The sequence below is a fragment of the Ambystoma mexicanum genome, chromosome 14 (assembly GCF_040938575.1).
Source record: "Ambystoma mexicanum isolate Mex_15411 chromosome 14, UKY_AmexF1_1, whole genome shotgun sequence".
Lineage (NCBI taxonomy): Eukaryota > Metazoa > Chordata > Amphibia > Caudata > Ambystomatidae > Ambystoma > Ambystoma mexicanum.
In genome coordinates this window covers 482,541,201-482,553,251 of record NC_090940.1, presented here as the reverse complement: position 1 = coordinate 482,553,251, position 12,051 = coordinate 482,541,201, and positions in this window count along the sequence as shown.

The window sequence follows — 12,051 nt, the reverse complement described above, 5'->3', positions numbered from 1 at the left end:
GAACTGTCTGAAAGAGCTCATTTTGGCAAAGTCTAGGGACTTGCAAACAGGAGAACACAGTACACCAAAGCCAAAAGGCTGGCAAAGAGAACGCCAAGTGTGTGTGAAACAGAGCAAAGGGGCAATTACAGAAGAACCTGTGTGGGCAAGCAAGCTTAGGGTGACCGGTTGCATAACCTGTAGTGGGTGGACCATGTGGTCCGACAACTGCGCCTTGACCCGGGATAACCTATCTGTCCAAAGAAACACAAGTGCATGAAAGAGATTACTGAAGCAGTCTGTATGTACTGTCAAGAACCAAAAGGAGTGTAAAGTTGACATGAACTGGTTTTGAATATTGAGAGACTGAACTTAAGTACAAATTGGCAGGATGAGCAAGCTGATGTCTTGGGGAAGGGAAACCTGAGACCTTATAAGTTTTGGTGATGCTTTGGGGAGAAGGGAATCCTGAGGCCATTTTTGGAACTCTGTTATCTTTGTGGGGAAGGGAACCCGTAGACGTTGTGGAACTGTCTTGAACTTGGGGAAGGGGAACTGAAAAGCAAACCGATAGCTGGAAGAAGCTCAGAAGTTTATTTTGAACACTGTTTCTTTTACTGCTGACATCCCTGCACATTGTTTAGCTTTAATTTTGAGGGCAAGTATAGATTTTAGATACAGATAGACTTTTAAGTTGAACTTACTGACACTGACTTTCTCCAGTTTCTTTAGGTAGGGAAATCCCACCTTAGCATAGGGAAACCATTCTGAAATGTAGGTTAATAAATTAATCTGTTGTCTGTGTCTTGATTCATGATGCCTGCACACTGCATGAAAGATATGATCAGAAAATGCCAGTTGGATTTTCACTAAAATGTCACCCATAACTTTGCAGTTCGGTATAAATAGAATAATAAATGTAGTAACACAGTGACCTGTAAGACAAAATGTCATTTCAGACACACTTCCTACCCTCCAATTCTCTAAGGCTTGAAGATTATCTGAGCATAATGAAGCTAGCAACACATAGCATCCTCACATGCTTGTGAGAGCCCCATCCGCTTGTGTTTTCCCAATCTCTGCCTGTGCAGCTCAAGGGATTAGCAACTGAAACAAGCTGAACGGACTCACCAGCGTAGTTATAGTGACTCCCTAAACTGTGCTGCTCCAAGGCCACCATTGCCATCCTGTGACAAATTGACTTCTACCCCACAGGAGTACAAGGATGAGTATTGGCTAAGCGCCTAATCAACCCTCACACTTCTACAAAACAAGAGTGAACCCAATCATAAAGGTAGAACAGGAACAGTCAGGAGATATACCGCCTTCACCTTTTGTGGCAACGTGGGCAGGGGGGAAGGCTAAACTCTCAAGAGTGGGGAGAATGTGATCCAGTAGCAACCCAAACAGCAATGATTAACAGCCCAAAATTAAGGGAATGTGCAATCAAGGTTCTATAAAATAAATATATATAGACCGGTGACAGGTGTCGAGCTGGAGTCGAGCTGAAGTTTGTTTCAGTTCGAAGAAGTGCAGATCATCAGGGCCACTAGGATTGGTTCGAAAGTTGGTTTGACAATGGAGATGCTGGTTACTTAATTTGCAGTTCGAGCTGGGTGGTCGGTTTCAGGGCTCAAAGGTTGTGGGCTTATCTGTCACAAAGCATATGTGCTTTAACCATTCAGACTGCCACAGTCTCGATCTCCGACACCACACAACCATCTAAAGCAGCAAGGGTTCTAGGTACCTTCTGTTGCCTCATGTGTAAAAAATGTTTCAAGAAGAAAACAATCAACATGACAGTGTGCAGCAGCCATCTTCACTCGCTCCCAATTTGTGTGTATTTGCGTAAATAAAATGGTGATATTTCTATAACAACTTACAAGGTAATTCATAGAATTTCGCAGAAAAGTGTCGCAAGCGGCTGGCGCAGAGTGTCCGCGTGCGATTGTCTGCGCCAGGCACGTGCGCTAAAACCGATTTCCGCGCACAGCGTATTCATGGATTTTAGGCTCCCAAACCAGCAGTGGCGCAGAGAATCGCAGCGACCCTGCAGCAGCGCCAGTAACGCCCCCAAGAACGCCCTCGCGCAAGGAAAAGCCATCAAAATCGCTAAATCATCGCAAAGGGCTGCGCTAACCCTGGACCAGTTCACCGGGCTGGCAAACAGCAAACGCCAAGCGGGGAACGTGTATTTCAGGGGTGCGCGGGAAGTTCCACACGCGATTGGCCCCGTGCAAGCAGGGTACGTGTATTACAGGGGTGCGCGGGAAGTTCCACACGCGATTTCATCAGGGTACGTGTATTTCAGGGGTGCGCGGGAAGTTCCACAAGCGATTGGCCCGTGCGAGCAGGGTACGTGTATTTCAGGGGTGCGCGGGAAGTTCCACACGCGATTTCATCAGGGTACGTGTATTTCAGGGGTGCGCGGGAAGTTCCACACGCGATTGGCCCAGTGCGAGCAGGGTACGTGTATTTCAGGGGTGCGCGGGAAGTTCCACACGCGATTGGCCCCGTGCAAGCAGGGTACGTGTATTCCATGGGTGCGCGGGAAGTTCCACATGCGATTTCAGCAGGGTACGTGTATTCCAGGGGTGCGCGGGAAGTTCCACACGCGATTTCAGCAGGGTACGTGTATTTCAGGGGTGCGCGGGAAGTTCCACACGCGATTTGAGCAGGGCATGTGTATTTCAGGGGTTCTGAGGAGTACTACACGTGAATTGGCCGTGTGGGTCCTCCCAGGTGTACGCTCCACAACCTCCACGGCCCCTGCAGGCAGCCCACACCACGGGAGACTACCCTGCACCCCTGCTCATGTCCCGCAGGCAGCCCATCCACCATGGGCATGCCCCCCAGCCAACCCACATGTCACCTTGCACTACTGATCAACAATGCATGTCCCCTATCACCCCCACCCCCGCCACCAGGGGCATCCTCCACCAGGCCCCCACCCATGTCTCCCACCACCCCCACCCCCCAGCCACCAGGGGCACCCTCCACCAGGCCCCCACTCATGTCCCCTATCACCCCCACCCCCGATCCACCATGGGCAGCCCCCACCAGGCCCCCACTCATGTCTCCCACCCACCCCCACCCCCCAGCCACCATGGGCAGCCCCCACCAGGCCCCCACTCATGTCCCCCTGCACCCCCACCCCCCAGCATCCAGGGGCAGCCTCCACCAGGCCCCCACTCATGTCTCCCACCACCCCCACCCCCCAGCCACCAGGGGCACCCTCCACCAGGCCCCCACTCATGTCTCCCACCACCCCCACCCCCCAGCATCCAGGAGCACCCTCCACCAGGCCCCCACCCATGTCTCCCACCACCCCCACCCCCCAGCCACCAGGGGCACCCTCCACCAGGCCCCCACTCATGTCTCCCACCACCCCCACCTCCCAGCAGTGCAGGGGCACCCTCCACCAGGCCCCCACTCATGTCTCCCACCACCCTCACCCCCCAGCAGTGCAGGGGCAGCCTCCACCAGGCTCCCACTCATGTCTCCCACCACCCCCACCCCCCAGCAGTGCAGGGGCAGCCTCCACCAGGCCCCCACTCATGTCAACCACCACCCCCACCCCCCAGCCATCAGGGGCACCCTCCACCAGGCCCCCACTCATGTCTCCCACCACCCCCACCCCCCAGCCACCAGGGGCACCCTCCACCAGGCCCCCACTCACGTCTCCCACCACCCCCACCCCCCAGCCACCAGGGGCACCCTCCACCAGGCCCCCACCCATGTCTCCCACCACCCCCACCCCCCAGCCACCAGGGGCACCCTCCACCAGGCCCCCACTCATGTCTCCCACCACCCCCACCCCCCAGCAGTGCAGGGGCACCCTCCACCAGGCCCCCACTCATGTCCCCTATCACCCCCACCCCCAGCCACCATGGGCAGCCCCCACCAGGCCCCCACTCATGTCTCCCACCCACCCCCACCCCCAGCCACCATGGGCAGCCCCCACCAGGCCCCCACTCATGTCCCCCTGCACCCCCACCCCCCAGCATCCAGGGGCAGCCTCCACCAGGCCCCCACTCATGTATCCCACCACCCCCACCCCCAGCCACCAGGGGCACCCTCCACCAGGCCCCCACTCATGTCTCCCACCACCCCCACCCCCCAGCATCCAGGGGCACCCTCCACCAGGCCCCCACCCATGTCTCCCACCACCCCCACCCCCCAGCCACCAGGGGCACCCTCCACCAGGCCCCCACTCATGTCTCCCACCACCCCCACCCCCCAGTAGTGCAGGGGCACCCTCCACCAGGCCCCCACTCATGTCTCCCACCACCCCCACCCCCCAGCCACCAGGGGCACCCTCCACCAGGCCCCCACTCATGTCTCCCACCACCCCCACCCCCCAGCAGTGCAGGGGCAGCCTCCACCAGGCCCCCACTCATGTCTCCCACCACCCCCACCCCCCAGCAGTGCAGGGGCACCCTCCACCAGGCCCCCACTCATGTCTCCCACCACCCCCACCCCCCAGCAGTGCAGGGGCAGCCTCCACCAGGCCCCCACTCATGTCAACCACCACCCCCACCCCCAGCCATCAGGGGCACCCTCCACCAGGCCCCCACTCATGTCTCCCACCACCCCCACCCCCCAGCCACCAGGGGCACCCTCCACCAGGCCCCCACTCATGTCTCCCACCACCTCCACCCCCCAGCCACCAGGGGCACCCTCCACCAGGCCCCCACCCATATCTCCCACCACCCCCACCCCCCAGCCACCAGGGGCACCCTCCACCAGGCCCCCACTCATGTATCCCACCACCCCCACCCCCAGCCACCAGGGGCACCCTCCACCAGGCCCCCACTCATGTCTCCCACCACCCCCACCCCCCAGCATCCAGGGGCACCCTCCACCAGGCCCCCACCCATGTCTCCCACCACCCCCACCCCCCAGCCACCAGGGGCACCCTCCACCAGGCCCCCACTCATGTCTCCCACCACCCCCACCCCCCAGTAGTGCAGGGGCACCCTCCACCAGACCCCCACTCATGTCTCCCACCACCCCCACCCCCCAGCCACCAGGGGCACCCTCCACCAGGCCCCCACTCATGTATCCCACCACCTCCACCCCCCAGCCACCAGGGGCACCCTCCACCAGGCCCCCACCCATGTCTCCCACCACCCCCACCACCCAGCCACCAGGGGCACCCTCCACCAGGCCCCCACTCATGTATCCCACCACCCCCACCCCCAGCCACCAGGGGCACCCTCCACCAGGCCCCCACTCATGTCTCCCACCACCCCCACCCCGCAGCATCCAGGGGCACCCTCCACCAGGCCCCCACCCATGTCTCCCACCACCCCCACCCCCCAGCCAACAGGGGCACCCTCCACCAGGCCCCCACTCATGTTTCCCACCACCCCCACCCCCCAGTGGTGCAGGGGCACCCTCCACCAGGCCCCCACTCATGTCTCCCACCACCCCCACCCCCCAGCCACCAGGGGCACCCTCCACCAGGCCCCCACTCATGTCTCCCACCACCCCCACCCCCCAGCAGTGCAGGGGCAGCCTCCACCAGGCCCCCACTCATGTCTCCCACCACCCCCACCCCCCAGCAGTGCAGGGGCAGCCTCCAACAGGCCCCCACTCATGTCAACCACCACCCCCACCCCCCAGCCATCAGGGGCACCCTCCACCAGGCCCCCACTCATGTCTCCCACCACCCCCACCCCCAGCCACCAGGGGCACCCTCCACCAGGCCCCCACTCATGTCTCCCACCACCTCCACCCCCCAGCCACCAGGGGCACCCTCCACCAGGCCCCCACCCATGTCTCCCACCACCCCCACCCCCCAGCCACCAGGAGCACCCTCCACCAGGCCCCCACTCATGTCTCCCACTGCCCCCACCCCCCAGCAGTGCAGGGGCACCCTCCACCAGGCCCCCACTCATGTCCCCTATCACCCCCACCCCCCAGCATCCAGGGGCAGCCTCCACCAGGCCCCCACTCATGTCTCCCACCACCCCCACCCCCCAGCCACCAGGGGTACCCTCCACCAGGCCCCCACTCATGTCTCCCACCACCCCCACCCCCCAGCATCCAGGGGCACCCTCCACCAGGCCCCCACCCATGCCTCCCACCACCCCCACCCCCCAGCCACCAGGGGCACCCTCCACCAGGCCCCTACCCATGTCTCCCACCACCCCCAGCCACCAGGGGCACCCTCCACCAGGCCCCCACTCATGTCTCCCACCACCCCCACACCCCAGCAGTGCAGGGGCACCCTCCACCAGGCCCCCACTCATGTCCCCTTTCACCCCCACCCCCCAGCCACCATGGGCAGCCCCCACCAGGCCCCCACACATGTCTCCCACCCACCCCCACCCCCCAGCCACCATGGGCAGCCCCCACCAGGCCCCCACTCATGTCCCCCTGCACCCCCACCCCCCAGCATCCAGGGGCAGCCTCCACCAGGCCCCCACTCATGTCTCCCACCACCCCCACCCCCCAGCCACCAGGGGCACCCTCCACCAGGCCCCCACTCATGTCTCCCACCAGCCCCACCCCCCAGCCACCAGGGGCACCCTCCACCAGGCCCCCACTCATGTCTCACACCACCCCCACCCCCCAGCATCCAGGGGCACCCTCCACCAGGCCCCCACTCATGTCTCCCACCACCCCCACCCCCCAGCATCCAGGGGCACCCTCCACCAGGCCCCCACTCATGTCCCCCTGCACCCCCACACCCCAGCATCCAGGGGCACCCTCCACCAAGCCCCCACACATGTCCCCTATCACCCCCACCCCCCCGCCACCAGGGGCAGCCTCCACCAGGCCCCCACCCATGTCTCCCACCACCCCCACCCCCCAGCCACCAGGGGCACCCTCCACCAGGCCCCCACTCATGTCCCCTATCACCCCCACCCCCCAGCCACCATGGGCAGCCCCCACCAGGCCCCCACTCATGTCTCCCACCCACCCCCACCCCCCAGCCACCATGGGCAGCCCCCACCAGGCCCCCACTCATGTCCCCCTGCACCCCCACCCCCCAGCATCCAGGGGCAGCCTCCACCAGGCCCCCACTCATGTCTCCCACCACCCCCACCCCCCAGCCACCAGGGGCACCCTCCACCAGGCCCCCACTCATGTCTCCCACCACCCCCACCCCCCAGCCACCAGGGGCACCCTCCACCAGGCCCCCACTCATGTCTCCCACCACCCCCACCCCCCAGCCACCAGGGGCACCCTCCACCAGGCCCCCACTCATGTCTCCCACCACCCCCACCCCCCAGCCACCAGGGGCACCCTCCACCAGGCCCCCACTCATGTCTCCCACCACCCCCACCCCCCAGCCATCAGGGGCAGCCCCCACCAGGCCCCCACTCATGTCCCCCTGCACCCCCACCCCTCAGCATCCAGGGGCAGCCTCCACCAAGCCCCCACTCATGTCTCCCACCACCCCCACCCCCCAGCCACCAGGGGCACCCTCCACCAGGCCCCCACTCATGTCTCCCACCACCCCCACCCCCCCAGCCACCTGGGGCTCCCTCCACCAGGCCCCCACTCATGTCTCCCTCCACCCCCACCCCCCAGCCACCAGGGGCACCCTCCACCAGGCCCCCACTCATGTCTCCCACCACCCCCACCCCCCAGCAGTGCAGGGGCACCCTCCACCATGCCCCCACTCATGTCTCCCACCACCCCCATCCCCCAGTATCCAGGGGCACCCTCCACCAGGCCCCCACTCATGTCCCCCTGCACCCCCACCCCCCAGCATCCAGGGGCACCCTCCACCAGGCCCCCACTCATGTCCCTCTGCACCCCCACCCCCCAGCCACCATGGACAGCCCCCACCAGGCCCCCACTCATGTCTCCCACCCACCCACACCCCCCAGCCACCATGGGCAGCCCCCACCAGGCCCTCACTCATGTCTCCCACCCACCCACACCCCCCAGCCACCATGGGCAGCCCCCACCAGGTCCTCACAATCCCCAATCATGTGCGTTATGGTCAGCCTCCACAGCCAAAAAGCTCTACCAAGTAACCCATTCACCCACATGGAAATGGAAATTACATGTTACACCCCCAATGTCCATAAAGCTAATGAACCCATGTCCGTCACACACAATGGTTGCAATTGAATGGGAAAACACCTAACATGACATGCATGAAACCAATGAGATGATACCACACAGTGAAGTATGAAAACAAAATTGTATTAAAAAAAAATAGAATGCAAAAGAAACGAAACAAACTACAATGGCAATGAAAAAAAGATAAGCTGCATGTCCGTTTAAAAAAATAAAAACACCAAATCCTAATCCAAAAAAATGTTGTCCAAAGTCAAATGAAAAATAAAATCAATCCAATGAAGAACTATGTACAAAACATCCAAGGGTCCATGAGCCCAACTGAACAAAGGAAACCTACAAAAAACCCTAACTAAAATGCAACTATATACAAAAAGTGGAGCAGTGTCCGTCGACTCCAAATCATAAGAAAAAACAAAGGAAACCTAAAACTAAAGAACTATATACAAAGGCGGCGGGCAAGTCCAGCGGCTCACTCCGTGGTGTTCCGGGCCAGGGCATCATCAAACTCATGTTCGATGTCCCGGAGGCGGTCCTGTTCCATGGCCCCGAGGGTCCGCAGGGACGACGCCGTGTCCTCCTCCAACCCCCTGCGGATTGCCTCGAGGCACTCGGCCCGCCTCAGGGCCCTCCACATGGAGTTCTCCGCCCTGACCATTGTGAGCCGCGCCTCTTCAGCCCGCCGCCGCTCCGCACCTATCTGCTGGCCCAACCGCTGCCACACAGAAGACACACCCCGTCCTGGGTCAACCTGCCCTCCGGCCGATGCCTGCCCCTCCGATGTTGAAGGCCCCGAGCCTTCATGGCTCCCACCACGTTGCTGCTGCTGCTGTGCCTCTGCCCGTGCACTGCCTCCTGCTGCCTGCACATCCTCCGCCGGCTGGGGTGCAGTTGTTGATGTGGCCACCCCTGCTGGACGTCCGACTCCCGACTGTGGCAGGGATGCCTCCTCCACCAGCCTGGCCGCACCGTCAGAGGCAGCTCCACAGGGCACCCAGGTGACTGATGGGTGGGAAGATGGCACAGAGGACGACTGGCGCGTAGGGGGTCCAGTTGAGGAGGGGGTCGGAGCAAGCCCCATCAGACGGAGGAATCCGGCCTGGGTGACCTGTCCCAGCAGGCTGACGTGGTCAACGAGCCTTTCGAGATGACGTGCAGTCTCTCCATGAAAAGACTGCAGGTCACCTCGCATGGCCCGTTGACGCAACGCCACACCAGCCAGGACAGGCTCAACCCGGACCTGGATAGCCACGTCCGCAGGCAGAGGAAGGCCAGTTGACGTCAGCTCATCCCCTGCCTGAAAACTGGTCTGGACGTAGGCATCCCTGCTGGTGCAAGATGATGCAGGGACAGGATCGGGGACAGGATTGCACACAGGCACCTCCGCGGCGGCCTGTGCTGCCTCCTGTCCCTTGTCCTGCACTGCACCACTAGCACCAGTGGGATCCCCACCTCCAGACCCCGTCTCTGGTGCTTGCATGGCCTCCTCCTCCACCAAACCCCCCACCAACCTGGATGACTCTGTGCCATCTTCCCCTGTTGGGCCCTGTGGGGTCCCAGCTGCCCCTTCTGCTGCCGAGGAGTCCAACTCCAACCTCCGCCTCTTGGACCTCCCCCCGGCAGCTGCGGCCTGGGACGCGGCACCAGACTCCTCACTCCCCGACGAGATGGCAACACGGGAGGGGAGCCGGGCCTTGCGTCTCCGGCTGGCGGTGGGATCCCCGCCGCTGTGCTCCACAGCACCTTCTCCGCCCTCTTCATCAGTTGACGCTGCAGACAGGGAGAAACAAAACACAGGCATCAGGGCACTGTACAATGGACACATACACACATGACAGTTGCACATGAGTGGCATTGGCAAACCTCAGACATGTCATCACAATCCCCAAGACACATGTCATTACAACTCGCACACATGAGCCATACCACAGCCATATCGCAACTGCCACCACCATCCCTACACATACAACTGCATGAGCAGCCAAAGGTGAGCCAGACATCACATGCAACACAGGAAGTGCACCACACATGTACACACACCACCACACTTGCATGCATGTGTACACCTCTGCCAAGTGTCGCACTGTTCAGACAGGCATCCATGTCACATCTGCCAATCAGGCTTCCACATACCGCTGTCACGTGCATCCATGTTGCATCACTGTTGCACCCTTGTCAAATACACACACATGCACATGTACACAGTGCTCATACATGCAGCCAAAAACAACATATATGCGTGACATCACGGACATGTCTACTTACATACACATTCATCCAAACATGTGTGCACACACAACTGCATTTGGCATGCAAGCCTACACACACAAGCACCATCCATGTCTCACACATTACAGCCCTCGCATGTGTCAGCCCCACGGCCCTATACACCCCCACCCATACTCGACCCCATACAAACAGATGTGCAACCTGCACACTACCGATTAATCACCACACGCACTGCTCACAATCAGGATGCATGTACACTCACCGCTCGACTCCAGACGGGTCTGCTTCTCTAGGACCTGGACGTGGAGCGCTGGGGATATGCGTTCCAGGACCCTCATCTGTTCTTCCGACAAGTGGCCCCGGCGCCCCTTGGCATCCGCTGCCTTCAAGAGGCGCCGGCCTTGTTCAGGGTCCTGGACCTGAAGTCCTCCCAGCGCTTCCTGACATGTTGTAAGTCCCGGACTGCCACCCCCTCCGCGTTGATGGCAGTCACGATGTCAGTCCAGATCCGAGTCCGTCCTTCCTTGTCGGCGCGGGAACTTCCGAAGAGGGCATCATACTGCCCCAGGACTTGCTCCACCAGGACACCAACTTCGATGGCACTGAAGCTGGTGCCCCTCTGCCTCTCTGGCCGGGGGTTGTCAGTGGTCCCAGATGGTGTTTGCCCCGACATGACAACCCCAGAGGCAGGAGTGGGTGGGCAACTGGGTCCTGGGGCTGGGCTGTGGAGCGATGGAATCCCAGTCGGGAGTCTTCGGTTCCAGCAGGGGTGGTCACAGCAACAGCACCCCTGGCTGATGTGCAGGCAGCAAATGGCAGTGCATGTGGGCAGCAGGCAGTCAGGCAGCAGCAGATGGCAGGTGGGAGCGTGCTCGGGGCTCTGGGGGGCAGTAGTTCGGCCTTCTGGGCAGGAGCGTGGTCTTCCGTGTGCTTACGCGTGGCCAGCTTGATACGGAGTGATTTGGCACGTGAATAATCCAACAAGTCTGCGTGTAATTAGAGGAAAGGCCCTTAGCGCGTAAACGCGTCGCCAGCGTATGCGCGTCTATGAAGTCACGTGCACGTTGAATTGGGCACACGTTTGAAAATGTTGCGTGTGAAAAAAATGAAAGACACGTCCGAGTGTCAAAGCGTGTAATTGGTGGGAATGGGCCTAGCGCGTACACGCGGCAGTGACAAAGCGTGTAATTGGTGGAAATGGCCCTACACGCAGAAGTGACAAAGCGTGTAATTGGTGGAAATGGCCCTACACGCAGAAGTGACAAAGCGTGTAATTGGTGGAAATGGCCCTAGCGCGTACACGCCGCGTAAGTGACGCTGGACGTGTGGGCCTGTATAAAAGGTACGTGTAGAACACCATTTCCTTGTACGTGCTTTTCGTGGAGAGCGAGTGGGTGAAGTCTGTACTTCTTGTCGTTTCACACGCGATTTACTTCATGGCGTTTCAAGTTCGTATTCCCTGTTACCTCTGACAGCTTTTTCTCTTTTTTCTCTTTTACTGGTTTACCTGGGCCTGTTCCCTCAAACAGTGTTCCCTTCTACTGTTGTCCTGTCTCCTCAGACAGCGTACAAATCTTCTTTTGGCGGGGGTGTTGCCAACCAAACGCGCTCCTTTTTCACGCTCTTTTACCTGGCAGACGGTGAGTCACGCACGTATCTAACATCTGTGCTTGCCCCGTGTGTAGCCTACCCCTTCAGAGGTCATTCTAGGCTGTGTGTGACACGCATACGTTCATTCTTGTGTTACTGGGTGCCACAGCGTAGTGCAGGTTTTTCTTTCTGCACACGTGGTCTAGGAGG